The sequence below is a fragment of the Nylanderia fulva genome, unplaced genomic scaffold (genome assembly GCF_048542155.1).
Source record: "Nylanderia fulva isolate GAGA-0341 unplaced genomic scaffold, ASM4854215v1 Scaffold619, whole genome shotgun sequence".
NCBI lineage: Eukaryota > Metazoa > Arthropoda > Insecta > Hymenoptera > Formicidae > Nylanderia > Nylanderia fulva.
This window is the reverse complement of record NW_028190720.1, coordinates 32,835-50,000: the sequence shown is the minus strand read 5'-3', so window position 1 is coordinate 50,000 and position 17,166 is coordinate 32,835. Positions and strand designations below refer to the sequence as shown.

Genomic DNA, 17,166 nt, shown 5'->3' with positions numbered 1-17,166 from the left:
GTTGTACCGCTTCGTTTTTAAGGACTATGGCTTCGGTCTTTTGCTCCGAGACCTGGAGTTTCGCGAACTCGCACCATTTTGTTATTAGGTTCGCCGCGCGTTGACCTTCTACCTCTATCTCTCTACGCGAGTTTCCGCTTATTACGACGGCGAGATCATCCGCGTATGCCACGAATTCTATTTTTTCCGCTTCCAGCCGTCGCAGAAGACCGTCAAACATTAGGTTCCAGCAGGCCGGACCGAGGACGGAGCCCTGCGGGCACCCCCTCGACGCCCGCTTGGAAACCTCTACCGAACCTATCGCGAGCTTCACTATTCGATTGTCGAAGTAACTTCGGATTACCTCGAATACGTTTCGCGGGCAGTCCCGGGACTTCAGCGCGTCTAAGACCAAAGGCCACCAGACGTTGTCGAACGCACCCGAAATGTCGAAAAGTAACGCGACGGCGTATCTACCCTCGGAGGTCCTTACCAGTCTTCGCAGTTCTACTATCGCGTCCTCTGTCGATTTTCCCGCGAGAAAGCCGAACTGTCGATCCGAAATTCTACCCAGCGCCAGCGACGTTCCCGTTAGACGCTCCTTAATTAATTTTTCGAAAAGTTTACCTACCACGGAGAGGAGACAAATTGGTCTATAGGATTTCGGGTCCCTTTCGTCCTTGTCCTCTCCCTTCAGCAAGGCCCGCAACGAGCCAATCTTCCAGGCGGAGGGAAAGACGCCCCACTTTAGGCACCCGTTAAACAGTTTAGTGATCTGGCCGGGGATCACTTTCAACGCTGCTTTTAATACATTAACTTCCACGAGGTCGGTTCCCGGTGCTTTGTTGTTTTTGAGAGTCTTCGCTGCTCTTATCGTTTCTGCCACCGTGAAATGAGAGGCGTCCGGTGTCTCAGGTGGCGTGTACGCGTTTACCCGCAATACGCTTTGTTCGGGTGTATCGCTCGCGATTCGGTCGTCGGGGACGTGTACTTTAAGAAGACAGTTGGCTGTTTCCTCTAGAGTCATGGTTGAAGATTCGCCATGCCTGAGTGTGCTGAGCACTCTTTCTACTCGGAGTTTCTCCGCTTGTTGCTTATAAACGAAGCCCCAAGGTTCTAAATTTCCATGAGATGTTACGAATTCCCGCCAACTATCGATCTTTGCCCTTTTTATATTTCTGCCATACAGCCGCAAAGAAGAGCGGTACTCCGACAGTTTTTCCACGTATAAGGGCTGGCCATGTTCCTTCTGCAGGCCACGTCTCAACCTGTATAGCCTTTTCTTGAAGATTGTTAGCTCCCTAGTCCACCACGGGTTGGATTTCCTAAAATGCCTTTTCCTTGGCATTGAGGCCTTGCATGTCTCGCTAAGGACAACTGCGAGCTTTTCGGCCATTTCCTCTACTTCCTCTGCCGACCTCAACTCGAGCGCCTCCAGCATGGACCCTGAAAGATCAGCGAGGGTCCCGGAAAACCGTTCCCAGTCGGCCCGACGGGTGTCGAACCTCATGTTCGCGGCACCCCCGGCGTCCCGCCCCTTCGGCACTCTGAGCCTGATGTCGATGGAGTTGTGGTCGCTGGTTGTCCAATTGTCCCGTACCTTCCATTCCCTGATGAACCGGGCCATGGAGGGCGACGCCAAGGTCACATCGATATATGATGAACCTCTTGCCGTCCAAAAAGTGGGTTTCTGGCCAGCATCGTTGACCACCTCTATACCAGATGCCCGGATGAGGTCTTCGACTTTCGCACCTCTTTCGTCCGCCTCCTGGGGACCCCACAGCGGCGATCGGGCATTGGCATCTATCGCAACTATCAATCTCTTCCCCCTCAGCGAATGAAACACCATTTTGAGGTGCCTGAGGTGCTTCTCTATTTCTTCGCAGTACTGAAAGTAGCACGAAGCCACATAGAAGGAGAAGCCAGGTGCTTGCACTTCTGCGCAGACGCAGTGAGCTGTGCTGAGCTGCGAGATAAACAGTAGCTGAAATTGAGAGTTGCAGGCTGCCACCGCCGCCCACGGGCGTTGCGAGCGTACGGCGGCCACTCTCATTCCCAATCCTAGCCCAACGAAGGTGTGACCCGTGTCCCGCTTCCTGACACATGGTTCCTGCAATAACAAGATGTCAAGTCGCTTTTCGACGACGAGCTGACGCTCCTCTCCCGTGACTTTAGCTGAACGTCTCATGTTCAGCTGCAGGATTCTCACTCCCGTGGTCGCCAGTGAGAAACTTCCAGACGAGGTAGGAGTAAAAGGGGAGCTTGCCGCGTTTTGTTGCGGCCCGGCTCGATCCGATTTATTTTGGGTGTGGGGTTGGGGTTTTGGGGAGTTCGCGGAGCTAATTTCGTCGTCATTTACGGTGGCGCAAGTCGCGGAGCTATTCGCGGGGCTAATCGCGGTACTAATCCTAACTCTGTTTTCGCGATTTTTCTTTGCTTCAGCGCTCGGTCCCAGCCGACCTTCGGACCTCGGCGTGGGCTCTCTCACGGTCGCGTCGCATCTGGCTAGCACAACTCGGACGGCACGAAGGCCGCTACCACTAAGCGCTTCCTGGGCTGCTGCCCCACCCGGCAGGAAGCGTTTTACCAGGCGGGCACTTCTCCTAACCAAAGATTTTACTAATTCCATCTATGTTCCCACGAGTACGGTGGAAAGGGGGTCAAGCGACGCAGAGCCACCACTACGCCGCCAAGCCTAAATACACCGGGAGGGCGGCAGATATCCCGGGCGGACCGTTAGCGGCCGCGATCTTATCGTCTACGCGACCATTCATGCCCTCGGCACGGTACCTAACACCTTAACATTAAGACGAGCGCCATTGTTTGGAAACGCCTACCCGATCATCGGCATTCCACCCGAAGCAGACGAACGAACGAGACGAGGTTAAGCGAGACGAAACGACCGGAGCAACGACGAGGATACCGATGATGATGATGTTCCTGAAAAGAAAAGAGTTACTTGTGAGCCATTTGGTCAGTGACGCCGACTCGTAGCAATGCAGTGTGTAAGCCTGAGGGTGGAGGACCTGAAAATAATAAGCTCCCTTCCTTCGCCGCGGCGTGTTGCTTCAGAATCTTGGGGAGTTTTTGGGGTTCCCGGCACTACTCGGGAAACCTTTTACGCTTGTGGACACTCGCTGGCCATGATGTGGCTGGAGGTCCCGCCCATTCTTTTCAACCCCTTGCTTTGTTGTCCCCAGGGCCGCACCCATTTGCATTTTACGTTTTCTGTCAGTCTCAACACGCGTCGCGGCAGCCCCCGACAGCGACGCCGAAGCGCACCCTAGGGGCCGAGTCCCCACGCGGCGTGTTGCTTTGCAATCCTACATTGGGTTCAACTGGGTCCTTAAGGCGTGTTGCCTTTAGCCCTTTTTTGAAACCCACCGCGTGGCCAGCCTCGTGAGTTGCACCGAAGTGCATCCCCGGGGGGCCAAGTCGCCACGCGGCGTGTTGCTTTTCAATCTTGCGATGGGTCCAACTGGGTCCTTAAGGCGTGTTGCCTTTAGCCCTTTTTGAAACCCACCGCGTGGCCAGCCCCGTGAGTTGCACCGGAGTGCACCCCAAGGGCCGAGTCGCCACGTACTGCTTTTACGGATGCTTTGCTGACTTCCAACGCACACTGCCTGACTTCCTTCCGTCCTCAAGGTCTGGGCCCATAGCCCGTGGGACCGGGTCCATTTTGCACTCAGTCTGGGTGACTGCCCCTTCGGACAACTCCCGGCGAACCTCCCTGCGTGCCGCATGCCGCAGAGAGAAACACCGGGTGTTCTTAGATTGTTCCACTGCATGTCCGATCCATCGAGCCGGTTTCCAGCCACAAACGTATGCGGCGTCCCGTTAGGGACACGCTTGCGACCTTCGCCCCGACACTCGACAGACCCGGCATGCGCGCCTGGGAACAATCCGTATTTTCGAGGCTCCCAGAGTTTGTAAGGGGAAGCGGCGAGCTCCGGGCCGAACACTCTGGGGCCAAGTCTTAGGACACCAGTTTTTGGGCTATCGGTTTGTTTACTAATTTTGCGTTTTCATTTCCTAGACTGTTTGTCCAGAGTTTGTGCTGGTCAATCTAGTCATTCGCAGTTTCACTTTTATTTTAAACTCTCCTTCGACTCCTCGACATTCACGCCTCGGCCCCGGCTCTGCGTGCGAAACAAGCAAGAGGGAGCCACGCTACTACACACTAGGTGTGCGCGCCACATATGAGCCATTCGGTCTTGCGACTCCGACTCGTGGCAATGCTGTGCTAATAAGTAGATAGGGACAGTGGGAATCTCGTTAATCCATTCATGCGCGTCACTAATTAGATGACGAGGCATTTGGCTATGTTTCGTCTACGGTGCGCGACGACTGCTACAAAATCACAGTCGCCAAGTCGCCACCGACAACGATATTGCAGAGCTGTTTACTGTTGGTGTTCGCAGTCAACACCCTGGAGCGTGAAGGTCGGAGCTAGCCACAGGCAGCTCGTACTACTTCACCTCGACCATTCACGCAATCATTCAAACTCGCGCGATTGATGCGGAGGCCCCCAACTCTACGCGCCATCCATCATGCACCACCAGATGAGGCCACGTTCCGCCTTCCTTCGTTATAACGCGATGTCATTGCGTTAAAACGTTTCCAGTTCAGCCATGAGCCCCACAAAACTCGAGTCGTCAACGTTCGGAGCTGGGCGGACGTTAAACCCAGCTCTCGCAACTCAGACTCGCTTCGCGAGCTCCAGACACCTCGCCACGAAATTGTAATGGCGGTAAAACGAACATTATTTCGAGGTACTCCTGTGCGCTCCGCCACAGCGGCTGCCAGATCATTACATGATCGGTACTTCTCCACCTTACGCTCGTGGGACATCTCCAACGCGGTTTCGCTAGACACTACTTGCGCGTCTACGACCACTGCCTCACCACCCTTAGCGATGGTCAGGTCGGGCCGCCTCCGGCCGGCAGACGTCGAATACGCTTGTTCCGCATCGACGCGCCATCCCTTCTGCTGTAAATTGCCACCAACTTGACGGCATAGGTCGTCATGCCGCAGGATTCTCCCTCCGTGCGTTCTGAAGCAGCGTTGCACGCAGTGAGCCGGCGTCTCGGTTTCGGGACAACCGGCACGACAGCGATTATCGCGCCCATCACGACCTCGGGAGCATCTCGCTCTAGACGGTATGCAGTTAGCCCGTATGTGGTGATAGTGCACGTAGTCGGCACCTGGGATGGCATCGGCGCCAGCCGATACCCAGTAGGAGCTCAGGTTGGAGGCCGCAACCTCTCTGAGTCCACTCCCATCGCACGACTCGCGCAACCAGGCCGCACACTGCTGTCTGAGCTCAGCGGTTGTAGTCACTCTATGGCCCCGCACTCGCATCTGGTTTTCACACCAGACAAGCTGCCTAGCCACATACGTGGTTTCGGCAGCCGCGCATGCTGCGGGCAGAGTACTCCGACACAACCGCTGCAGTCGGTTATGCTTCAGAATTGGGATCAAAGTTCTCAATAGAGGCATTCCAAGCCCGCCACTCTGTATCGGCGCATGCAGGTATCCAGCAGGAACATCATGGGGAAAACGCAGCCATCGTCGCACCGCAGTGCGTACGATGATATCCTTACCCTTGAGGGTTTTGGCCGAGACCGTACCCACTGTCCATCGGTGATAATACCGTGGAAGGAGACAGTCACGCAACAACCTCAGCCGCTGTTGCGGCTTAAGAGGTGCCCTCGTGAGTTGCTCGATGGCCTGAGCTAAGGGTGGATCGCTTGCGAGTTCCCTAGCACCTGTGTACTCGCAGGCCAGATACGTCCAGACATCGACCAGGGATCTTTGCGGTATCATCGCTCCCCCCACGGTGAAATAAGGTGTGGTGTCCACCTTCACCTTCTTGTCTTTGCCGGACGCCACCATGGACAGCACTCCGGTCTTTCTCGCGTTGATCTCGAGCCCATTTCGCATAAAGGCGTCATGAAGCCGTGTCAAGTTCTCCTGCAGCCCATCTCTGGTAGAGGCCAGGAGCACAATGTCGTCTGCGTAGCCCAGTGCATTGATAAGCCGGCCACCCAACCGATAGCCAACGTCCTCCGAGAGAATTCCTAGTGCTCTATCTACGACCAGATTGAACAGCAGGGGCGACAACGGATCACCCTGTCTCACGCCACGGCCGATCTTGATGGCCGACACTTCCTTAGCGCTGACCCCCTGCAACTCGGTCAGCGCATTCGAATAGACAGCCCTTACGTACTCTCTAAACTCCCGAGGGAGCCCCAGCTCATCGAGAGTCGTATGAATAGCAGCATGCGCAACCGTATCGAAAGCTTTCGACAGATCGACGCACGCCACATGCAGAGAACGACAGCGCCTCCGGGCGTCCCAAAGCACGGATGAAAGGACTGTGACGTTCTCACATACCCCGTCCACCGGCCGGAACCCCCTTTGGCGCCTGTCGAAGATGTCGAGGGCTGCCAATCTCTTTGCCAATATCTTGTGGAAGTGTCTTATTATAACGGATCCTATGCTGAGAGGTCGGTACTCCGTCGGACCTGGCCGATCGGACATACTCCCCTTCTCAAGGAATACCGTTCTGGTTGTGGCGATTGATGAGGGAATCGTCTCTGCCAGGAGCAGCAGATTGAACAGAAGCGCACGAAGAATCGCAGGAACAGCGTTCCACATCCTCGGCGTAATCTGGTCCAATCCGGGCGCAGTGCCAGTCCTTACGGAAATCCTGTTCACCTCTGCAGGTGTTACAGGATCCCAGAGCAAGGTCTTATCCGCCACAGGAACTGGATCCGTGGCAGCGCCATCGCCGAGACCTTCGAGGTGAATTCCTCTCGGGCCCGACGTACGGCCCCGGCCAGCACTCGCAGCCTGTGCCGCCTCCCCAAACAACTCACGCAAGTCCGTCATGTCTCCATCCGCACCGCTGGAGGCCTCCATAATGGGGCGCCAGCAGTTAAGGAATTCGACAGCAGACGGCCTCTCGCGCACCGAGTCGCCCTCGAGGATACGCGACAAACAGGACTTCTTGTTCTTTCTGTAGAGGGATTGCACAATTGCATACTCCCTCTTTCTCTTCTGCTCCTTGCTCTCTTGTTTAACTGGAGGACAGTGCTTCTTTGCCGAAACGCGTTGCGGAGGGCGCACTTGTAGCGGCCGAGGGAAGATCATGCCCAGCCATCTTTCGATAGCCAAGACGTCGACCCTCCCCGCCGTCAGAGCATCTCTTGCCGTGCCAGCAAGAGTATCAGCCTCGTAGCTACGGAACGCCGCACTCTGCTCTACGAGTGATTGTATCTTGTCCCGCAGCCTCTGAGAACTTTGTTCAGGGGGAGGCTGATGTGCGCTTTGATCGTCAGTACTAGCCTCAATGGCCGCAGGAATGGTGTCGGCTCGTGTCATCACCACACCATCCCTATCGCCCTCATCGATCACAATCGCGCGACGCCATTGGATCTCTTGGCAGAAGTCTCTAACCATCACTCGGTAAGGCTCCTGTCGCCGTTTACCCTTGATGGCTTCGAGACTCCTATTGGGGAACCTTGTCTCCAGATACTGGTTAATGAAAGGTTCCCGGCTAAGGTGCCTTCAGCCTCAGCGCGTGCCATGAGTCTAGTTTCCTCCACTGACCATCTGGCCTTTACGCGGTCGACATTGATAGCACTGTTGGCTTGTAGTGGGTGTGCACGTACTTTGTGGACACCAAGACCACGCATGTTCCGGAATCTCGCCGAGCAATGCTCACAGCTGACCATCTCCTCCTCTAGGCTGTCCACTTCAGCCTGGCTGGTCCTTATAGTGATTCGCGACGGACCAGCTGCGACCCCGTCAGGGTCCTCCGCACCTCTCGCGCGCTCACTCAAGCGAGCACTCGCACGCAGACCCCGGGCCATCCGAGAACCCGGGACATCAGAATCATTCTTAGCTTTATTCATAATTTACTGCGTGTAGGGGGGCAAACGGATTGACAACCGAGAGCCCCCCAAGAAACCCCGGTCTTTCTTGGCCCCACAACTCACCATGACCGTAGGCGCATGGGCCGAAGCCCTTAGGGGCGCACTTCGCTGTACACTCGCTTAGTCGACACCTACCGAGTCTAAACTTCCAAAGTAGGCCGTTTCCGGGAGCACCACGAGGAGGTGGAGGTACAACTTGGACGTGAGAGGCTGAAGGTCCTTACTAGAGGACTTCGTTGGCGCATCACGAACCAACCACAACTCTCTCTAAGTACCATCGCGGCGTGTTGCTTTGAGGACCGAGAGAGTCATAGTTACTCCCGCCGTTTACCCGCGCTTGCTTAAATTTCTTCACGTTGACATTCAGAGCACTGGGCAGAAATCACATTGCGTCAACACCCGCGAGGGCCATCGCAATGCTTTGTTTTAATTAGACAGTCGGATTCTTCTAGTCCGTGCCAGTTCTGAGCTGAGCGTTGAATGGCGGCCGAAGAGGACGACCACGACGGCTCGCGCCGCCACGGAAGCCTCGCAGCAAGGAAGATCCGCGGGAGGCCAAGGCACGGGACCGAGCTCGGATCCCGGGACCGGCGCGAGAACGCCGACCGTTCACCTCGCCCAGGCCCGGCACGTCAGCCAGACCCGCTTCCCGACCAAGCCCGACACGCCCCGCTCCTCAGAGCCAATCCTTATTCCGAAGTTACGGATCCAATTTGCCGACTTCCCTTACCTACATTATTCTATCGACTAGAGGCTCTTTACCTTGGAAACCTGCTGCGGATATGGGTACGAACCGGCGCGACACCTCCACGTGGCCCTCTCCTGGATTTTCAAGGTCCGAGGGGAAGATCCGGACACCGCCGCAACTGCGGTGCTCTTCGCGTTCCAAACCCTATCTCCCTGCTAGAGGTTTCCAGGGAACTCGAACGCTTATACAGAAAAGAAAACTCTTCCCGGATCTCCCGACGGCGTCTCCAGGTCATTTTGGGTTACCCCGACGAACACTCTTACGAGGGCCCGAATTGTATGCGGTTCCGCTGCCGGGTTCCGGAATAGGAACCGGATTCCCTTTCGCCCGACGGGCGTGTGTCTTTCGTATAATATTTATTATTATTTCTCGACACTCGAGTATATTGTACGCCGTCATTAACATAGGATTTCTCCTAGGGCTTAGGATCGACTGACTCGTGTGCAACGGCTGTTCACACGAAACCCTTCTCCACGTCAGTCCTCCAGGGCCTCGCTGGAGTATTTGCTACTACCACCAAGATCTGCACCGACGGCGGCTCCAGGCAGGCTCGCGCCCAGACCCTTCTGCGCTCACCGTCGCGACCCTCCTACTCGTCAGGGCTTCGTGACGACGCGAGAGAAGACTAACGCCCGCTCCCGGTTGCCGCCCCACTTGCCGCTGACGGCAGAGTATAGGCTCGACGCTTCAGCGCCATCCATTTTCAGGGCTAGTTGCTTCGGCAGGTGAGTTGTTACACACTCCTTAGCGGATTCCGACTTCCATGGCCACCGTCCTGCTGTCTTAAGCAACCAACGCCTTTCATGGTGTCCCATGAGCGTCGAGTTGGGCGCCTTAACTCTGCGTTTGGTTCATCCCACAGCGCCAGTTCTGCTTACCAAAAATGGCCCACTTGGCACTCTGATCCGAAGATGCTCGTAGCTTCATAATTCAAGAAAGCCAGAGATCTCACCCATTTAAAGTTTGAGAATAGGTTGAGGTCGTTTCGGCCCCAAGGCCTCTAATCATTCGCTTTACCAGATGAGACTCGCGCGCGTTCCGTGCGGAACGGCCGAGTGCCAGCTATCCTGAGGGAAACTTCGGAGGGAACCAGCTACTAGATGGTTCGATTAGTCTTTCGCCCCTATACCCAGTTCCGACGATCGATTTGCACGTCAGAATCGCTACGGACCTCCATCAGGGTTTCCCCTGACTTCGTCCTGACCAGGCATAGTTCACCATCTTTCGGGTCCCAACGTGTACGCTCTGGGTGCGCCTCTTCTCGCGATGAGAACGAGACGCCCCGGGAGTGCGAGGCCGCATCGCGACGCGGCCCATCCTCCCTAGGTCGACGGCCAGGGCCGACCTTCACTTTCATTACGCCTTTAGGTCTCGCGACAAGTCCCAATGGCTCGCGTACATGTTAGACTCCTTGGTCCGTGTTTCAAGACGGGTCCTAAGAGTACCCAAAGCAGTTGCGTCGCCGACCGGTATCGGTCTCCCGCGAGACCGCGGGAGACGTTCGCAGGCCTGTCGAAGGTGTACCGTACTGTAACCAACAGCGGGCCAGGACCGGGGACGGCGCGAAGTCCGTAACCTCCGAGTACCGTGGCGCGCGCTTGCGACGGTCTCCACGCACCGTGAATAGTGCGGCCTGATACCTTGCGCGTACCGCCGAGCAGCCGGCCGGGCGACCGAGGGTTTGTCGCGTGCCGTTTTACCGGCGACGCGACAGACACCGCACCCGGGCCGTAGACCGACACCCAGCGGGTCGCGACGTTCTACTTGGGGAGAAGTGCACGACGACGAGCGCCGGACATCGGCGCACGGTAGCGTGCCCGCGCGCGAGCCGCAAGGACTCCGCGGGACATCGCCGACCGACGCGAAGCCAGCGCCGCTGACGATGAATCTCCCCGTTCGATCTTTTGGGTTTCTTAGGTTTACCCCTGAACGGTTTCACGTACTCTTGAACTCTCTCTTCAAAGTTCTTTTCAACTTTCCCTCACGGTACTTGTTCGCTATCGGTCTCGTGGTCGTATTTAGCCTTAGATGGAGTTTACCACCCACTTAGAGCTGCACTCTCAAGCAACCCGACTCTAAGGAGAGATCCTCCCGAGGCGCGCACCGGTCGCTACGGGCCTGGCACCCTCTACGGGTAAGTGGCCCCATTCAAGATGGACTTGGACGCGACGCGGCACCTCGGGATAAGCGGATCCTCCCAAACACCACATTTCCCTGCGGCGGAACCGCGGGATTCGGTGCTGGGCTCTTTCCTGTTCGCTCGCCGCTACTAAGGAAATCCTGGTTAGTTTCTTTTCCTCCGCTTAATAATATGCTTAAATTCAGCGGGTAATCTCGCCTGCTCTGAGGTCGTCGCATAGTGAGTTTTCGTAGCCGTTTGCCTCCTCCGCGTCGCTCATCGTCGTCTCTCCTCTATAATATATATTATAAGAGGGAGAGAGAGAGAGCGTCGAACGAGAGAGCAGCAGCGGCAGCACACGAAATACGCGAGAAGGCAAATCGCCGGGGCGCTAACCGCACACACACTCGTTGGTGGTAATGGAGACGATATATCGCGGGGTTCGAGATTCTCGGCTCTCCCTTCTCTTTTATATACGAAATTCGGGCGGAATCGATTCGACGAGTACACGACGCGGCGCGCCGGTCCCCTTTTTTCGCTTTACGAAAATTTCGTGGACTCGGACACGCGGTCGGCTCGCGATTCAAAACCCTTCTCCGTAAAGAGGTAAAGGATTACGAATGCTCTCTCCGCCGGACGACGACGCGCCGTATATTTCTCCGTAATACCGTTATGTGTGCGGGCAAGGGCGCCTCGGCATAAGACGCTCGAGCGCTATCGCACCGAGAGACGCGGCACAGAGTGCGAGAGCAGTCCGGTCAGTCTGTGTGATGTACGGAGAGGAGAGACGGTGAGACAAGCGCTACCTACTTTCGGGAGACAACGACGCACGCGCCGCTCTAGGGAAAGCGGTGCCATTCACCGTCCTGACCCTTTTTTTGGCCGTTTGTTGCTCCCTTCGCGCGCGCTCTTACTCTCATCCCATTTCTCCTCGGCTCTCGCGTACACACACGACTTGGATACACAAACACGCTCCCCCTCTTAATTCGCGCAGCATTCTCTGGGCGCGCGTTCGCCAACGTTTTACACGCTTGTGCGCTTCTCCTCCTCATTATTATTATTATTATTTCGGTGTGTCATTTCAGACGACGCCAGGATTTGCACCGCGGCCGGTCGGCGCGGCACAGACACCTCGGGCGAACGTCCAACGATCGCTCGTACGCCCATTGTAAGCGTTGCACAGGGCACAGGCGACGCGCGCGCCATTCTCTGGTCGCCCGCGTCGTGGCCGTACGCGCTTTTCGGGCGCAAGCAGTTTAGGGGTACTAAAACGACCCTCAGCCAGGCGTGGTCCGGGAATTGTATCCGTGGACCGCAATGTGCGTTCGAAATGTCGATGTTCATGTGTCCTGCAGTTCACAAGTTTACGCGCAATTAGCTGCGTTCTTTATCGACCCACGAGCCAAGTGATCCACCGTTCAGGGTAATCGTTCGAAATTTTTGCGTTCGCGAAGAAACGCGCTTCTCGTTCAACCATCGTGGTCTCTTCTCTCGGACGAGAGAGAGAGAATAATCGTGGTGGCTCTTCGATCAGCCTGTCCGCGCGCGTCCGAGGACGCGCGCGGACCGCCGCCTCCCGGCAGGGAAGGCTACGGCACAAAGATAGAGTTCTGTGTTTCTCGTTCGGAGCGTCTCTCCCGCAACGGGAGAGCCGGGGCGGAAGCTCTTTGAAGAAACCGTCGGACCGACACAGTTGACAGATTGGTCGAAATATCATCGATCCCTTCTCTGTGTTATATATATATATTATAATAATATATGGGGGTCCTCTCGCTCGGCACTCGCGGTCGCACACCGTGTGTTCTCGGCACGTTGACCGCTGCCCCGCGACAACGGGGAGGGCGCGCGTCGACGAACGTCGTGGGTGCTGCACACACGCGTGCGCGGGCATAGGTTACCACCGGTTCGCGCTCAACGCCGAATCGACGCTCTGCGTGTGTGTATGGCCGGAGAATGGCACACACACGAGCGTGATCGCGAAGCGTCTCGCTCCGAATCGTCGTCGAACACCGCCGGGCGCGCTGCTCTGCTTGCCGACTACTTTCGGTCAGAGAGGCGCGACGGCGTCCGTCGTTATATCAAAACACAACAACAAATTCCGTCAAATCCGTTATTTTCTTTTTCTCTGAGAGCGCCTTTTCAGCGCGTCCATTCAGTCGCCGACTGCTGCGAGCGCGCGTCTCTCCCAAAAGAGAGGACTCTCGACGCAGAGCAGGACCTCCGGAACGTTAATGATCCTTCCGCAGGTTCACCTACGGAAACCTTGTTACGACTTTTACTTCCTCTAAATGATCAAGTTTGGTCATCTTCCCGGCAACATCGGCAATGCCGAGACATTGCCGCGCACCAGTCCGAAGACCTCACTAAATCATTCAATCGGTAGTAGCGACGGGCGGTGTGTACAAAGGGCAGGGACGTAATCAACGCGAGCTTATGACTCGCGCTTACTGGGAATTCCTCGTTCATGGGAACAATTGCAAGCCCCAATCCCTAGCACGAAGGAGGTTCAGCGGGTTACCCGGGCCTTTCGGCCAGGGAACACACGCTGATTCCTTCAGTGTAGCGCGCGTGCGGCCCAGAACATCTAAGGGCATCACAGACCTGTTATTGCTCAATCTCGTGCGGCTAGAAGCCGCCTGTCCCTCTAAGAAGATTTGTTTGTACGTTGGTAGTAAAAACCCGCCAGCCGAAGCCGGGGGCCTTCGCGATACCATAAGGTACGCCTATTTAGCAGGCTAGAGTCTCGTTCGTTATCGGAATTAACCAGACAAATCGCTCCACCAACTAAGAACGGCCATGCACCACCACCCACCGAATCAAGAAAGAGCTATCAATCTGTCAAGCCGACGATTCCGATGCTGCGTACGAAAACGCGGGGAAAACGCGCGGCCAACACATTCTAGGGCGTGCGCGCCACATTAAGAGCCATTCGGTCTGCTGACAGCCGACTCGTGGCAATGCTGTGCTCGTAATAAATAAGTGTGCGTTAATTTTGCGCGCGTTCGGCGTCACGAACGAGAAGAGCCGCCCCGTAATCCCCGGCGAAGAGGAATACGAGACGACGCGAGAGTCGGAACGTACGTTCTCGCGAGACACGCAACCTCCAAGCATGAGAAGACTTGGCGGCGGCGCGTTCTGCGACGATCGTATATTATTTTATATATTCGTGGTTTCCAAATCAAACATTTTATATAAATGTTCTCTCTCGTGTCAGAGTCGCGACTCGACAAAATCCGTTCTCGACCCGTTCGGGCGATTCTTCGTTTGTCAACGTCGAGAGCGCGACACGTACAATATTAATCTCTCCTACCTCTTATAGTACCCAACCGACCGGCCAAGCGTGTCGGCGACGGTACGGAGAGCGGTCGAAAACACGCCTGAGTGGCGAGAGACTCGAGAAAGTACGTTTACGACTCGTCCGGACTCGCTCGGACTCGTTCGACGCGCCGAGCGCGACGTATCTCTTATAGTACCCAACCGGCCGGCCAGGCGGTCGGCGACGCACGGTTCCTACGCACGGCCGTATGCGAGCGCGAGCGCCGAAAGGCGCGTTCAATCGAGAACATGTCGCGGAGAGCGAACGATCGAAAAGTCCTATTGTACGATAAAATATTATCACGATAGCCGTATGGCGAATGTCAAACAACGATAATTAGCAATTAATTAAGAAGGAAACAAACGAAATGCAGGGACATAAGGTATAAACGCACCGACGGTTACCTACGGGCAGGGCGGCACTCCGGCCGGGCGGCACCTCCGGGTCGGCGGCACCTTCGGGCACGGGCGACACCTACGGAAAACAGGGAACCAGCGGCCACCTCCGGGCCGGGCGGCACCTCCGGACAGGACGGCACCTCGGGGGGACAGGCACCTCGGGCGCAGGCGGCACCTCCGGACGGACGGCACCTCCGGGACGGGCGACACCTCCGGGAACCACGGCCCGACCGGAGACACCTCCGGGCCGGGCCGAAACCTCCGGGAAACATCGGCCGACCGGCGGCAACTCCGGCAACAACGGCCGGACCGGCGAACCTCGTGACGGGCGGCACCTCCGGACGACCGATGAACTCTCGTTAGTCAGACCGACCGCCGGCGCGTACCTCCGGAACACATTACGACAATTTACGGCGCCCGCAACGAGGAAGAGCTACGTAAAAAGTTGCGGACGATAAGTACACTATTCGCGCTCGCTCGAAATAAGGCGCCTGTCGATTGTTGACAACTCGAAAGTGTTTCTCAAACCCCGTGTAGGAGACATATATTTCGGAATTATTAAAGGAGATACGCAACACGCAAGATGCGGTTGGACGCGATTACTGTCCGGAAACTGCCCGTGCGTAAATCGCGCGCGCGGCAATCAGACGGCTCGTTACGGCTGATTTATACGTGCGGACAACCACATAAAGGCCTGTCGTCAACTTAGGTGACGACGAACCTCCGGGAAAGGGCGACACCCCGGAAAACACGGCCTACCGGCGACCCATCAGGGCCGGGGCGACCACCATCCGGGACCACGGACCCGACCCGGCGCACTCCGGGCCGGGCAGAGCCCTCCGGGTCGTGGCGGAACCTCGGGCCGGGCGCACCTCAGCGGAAAACAAGGAGACCAGCGGCCAACTCAGGGCGGGCGGCCCTCCGGGCCGGGCGGCAACAATCGAGGGACGGAGGCACCTCCGGACCCCGGACGGCACCCGGGTACGGGCGGGACACCTCAGGGGAAACCACGGCCCGACCGGCGACACCTCCGGGCCGGCGACACCTACGGGGAACATCGGCCGAAAGGCGGCACATCCGGGACGGGCGACAACTCCGGAACCACGGCCGACCGGGCGAACCTCCGTGACGGGAGGAACCTTCACGGATAGACAGCTCGGTCTTCGCCTTTACTATTGCTCTCTCGTGCACTCTCCTCTCCTTTACGTCCACTTCTGGAACTTCCTTCTCACCTTTCCCGTCCGTCTTCTCTTGTTTTCCAGCTTTTGTTTTCGCCTATTTCCTACCTCACTCCTTATTCTACTCCCCTTACCCCCACTACTCTCGTTTTCCTATCCACTCTTCTTTTCCTTGATATCTATTATTATATCTTTTCCTCAACCTCCCATTTTCCTTCCTGCTTCTCGCAGTTCTTTCCCCCTTCTTCGTTTCCTAACCCATCTGTTTTGTTGTGTTGAACCTCTTCGGGTTTGCCTCATCGTTTTTTGTTTTTTCTTCCATTGGTTGTTGGTCGCTCTTTGTACCCTGATTTGTTTGTCCTAAGTTTAGCACGTTTTTTGAGAGATGAAATCTCGTCGTCAGACGACCGCGCGGTTACATCCGGAATAATTAAGGACAATCTACGGCGCCGCAACGAGGAGAGCCTACGTAAAAAACGTTTCGGACGACAAGTTAACTTACATAGGCTGCTATGCTCGAATAAGGCGCTGTCCATTACAATCGAAAAGGTCTCTCAACCCACGTGCTCGGAGACATATATTCGAATATTAGGAGGATACGCAACACGCAAGCTCGGTTGACAGCGTTACGGTACGGAACACTCGCCCGATGCGAAATCGGCGAGCGGCACTCGAGCGGGCTCGTTCCGGGCGTGGATTATAACGTGCGGCACCACATAACGGCCGTCGTAATTAGGTGATCCGGACGGCACGGCTCCGAGGGCGACACCTCCGGAACCACTGCCTACCGGCGTCACCTCGGGCGGGCGAACCTCACGGGGAACCACGGCCACCGGGCAGTCAACCTACGGGCCGGGCGACACCTCAGGGTCGGGCGGCACCTCCGGGCCGGGCGAAACCTCGGGAAACAACGGCAGACCAGCGGCACTCCGGGGCCGGGCATCTGGCACACTCCGGGCCGGGAGGCACTCGGGCCGGGAGGCACCCTCCGGACCGGACGGCACCTCGGGACGGGCGAACACCTCCGGGAACCACGGCCGCCCGGGGCAAACACCTCCGGCCGGGCGACACCTCCGGGCCCAGGGCCCGCCCGGCGTTCTTCCCCGGGCCGGGCGAAACCTCCGGCAACCACGGCCGACCGGCGACACCCGGGAGGGCGGCACCTGGACGACCGTTATGAACTCTCAAGCCCAGAGGGAACCCCCGGGCGGTACTCCGGAACACTTAACGAGGGCATTTACGGAGCCGCAACGAGGAGAGCTACGTAAAAACTTTTCGGACAAAAAGTTATACTTTCGGCGCTCGTCGACAAAGAGCGCTTGTCCGATTACAACTCGAAATTTGTCTCCAAACCCACGGTCGGAGCATAATTTCGAATTATTACGGATGATACGCAACACGCAAGATGCGGTGACCGGGCGATTAGGGGTACCGGAACCACCTGCCCGAGGAAAAATCGCGCGCGCGGCACCCGAGAGGCTCGTTCGG

The 17,166-nt window shown here is 56.8% G+C and overlaps 1 non-coding gene and 1 pseudogene across 1 annotated transcript; both read right to left on the bottom strand.

The window, feature by feature from the left end:
• Positions 1–8,664: 8,664 nt before the first annotated feature.
• Positions 8,665–10,996, bottom strand: LOC146720748 (large subunit ribosomal RNA; annotated as a pseudogene).
• Positions 10,997–12,057: 1,061 nt separating this feature from the next.
• LOC146720747 (5.8S ribosomal RNA) lies at positions 12,058–12,212 on the bottom strand. The gene has a single exon (XR_014925957.1). It is a non-coding gene; the product is annotated as a 5.8S ribosomal RNA (ribosomal RNA).
• Between the last annotated feature and the right edge of the window lie 4,954 nt (positions 12,213–17,166).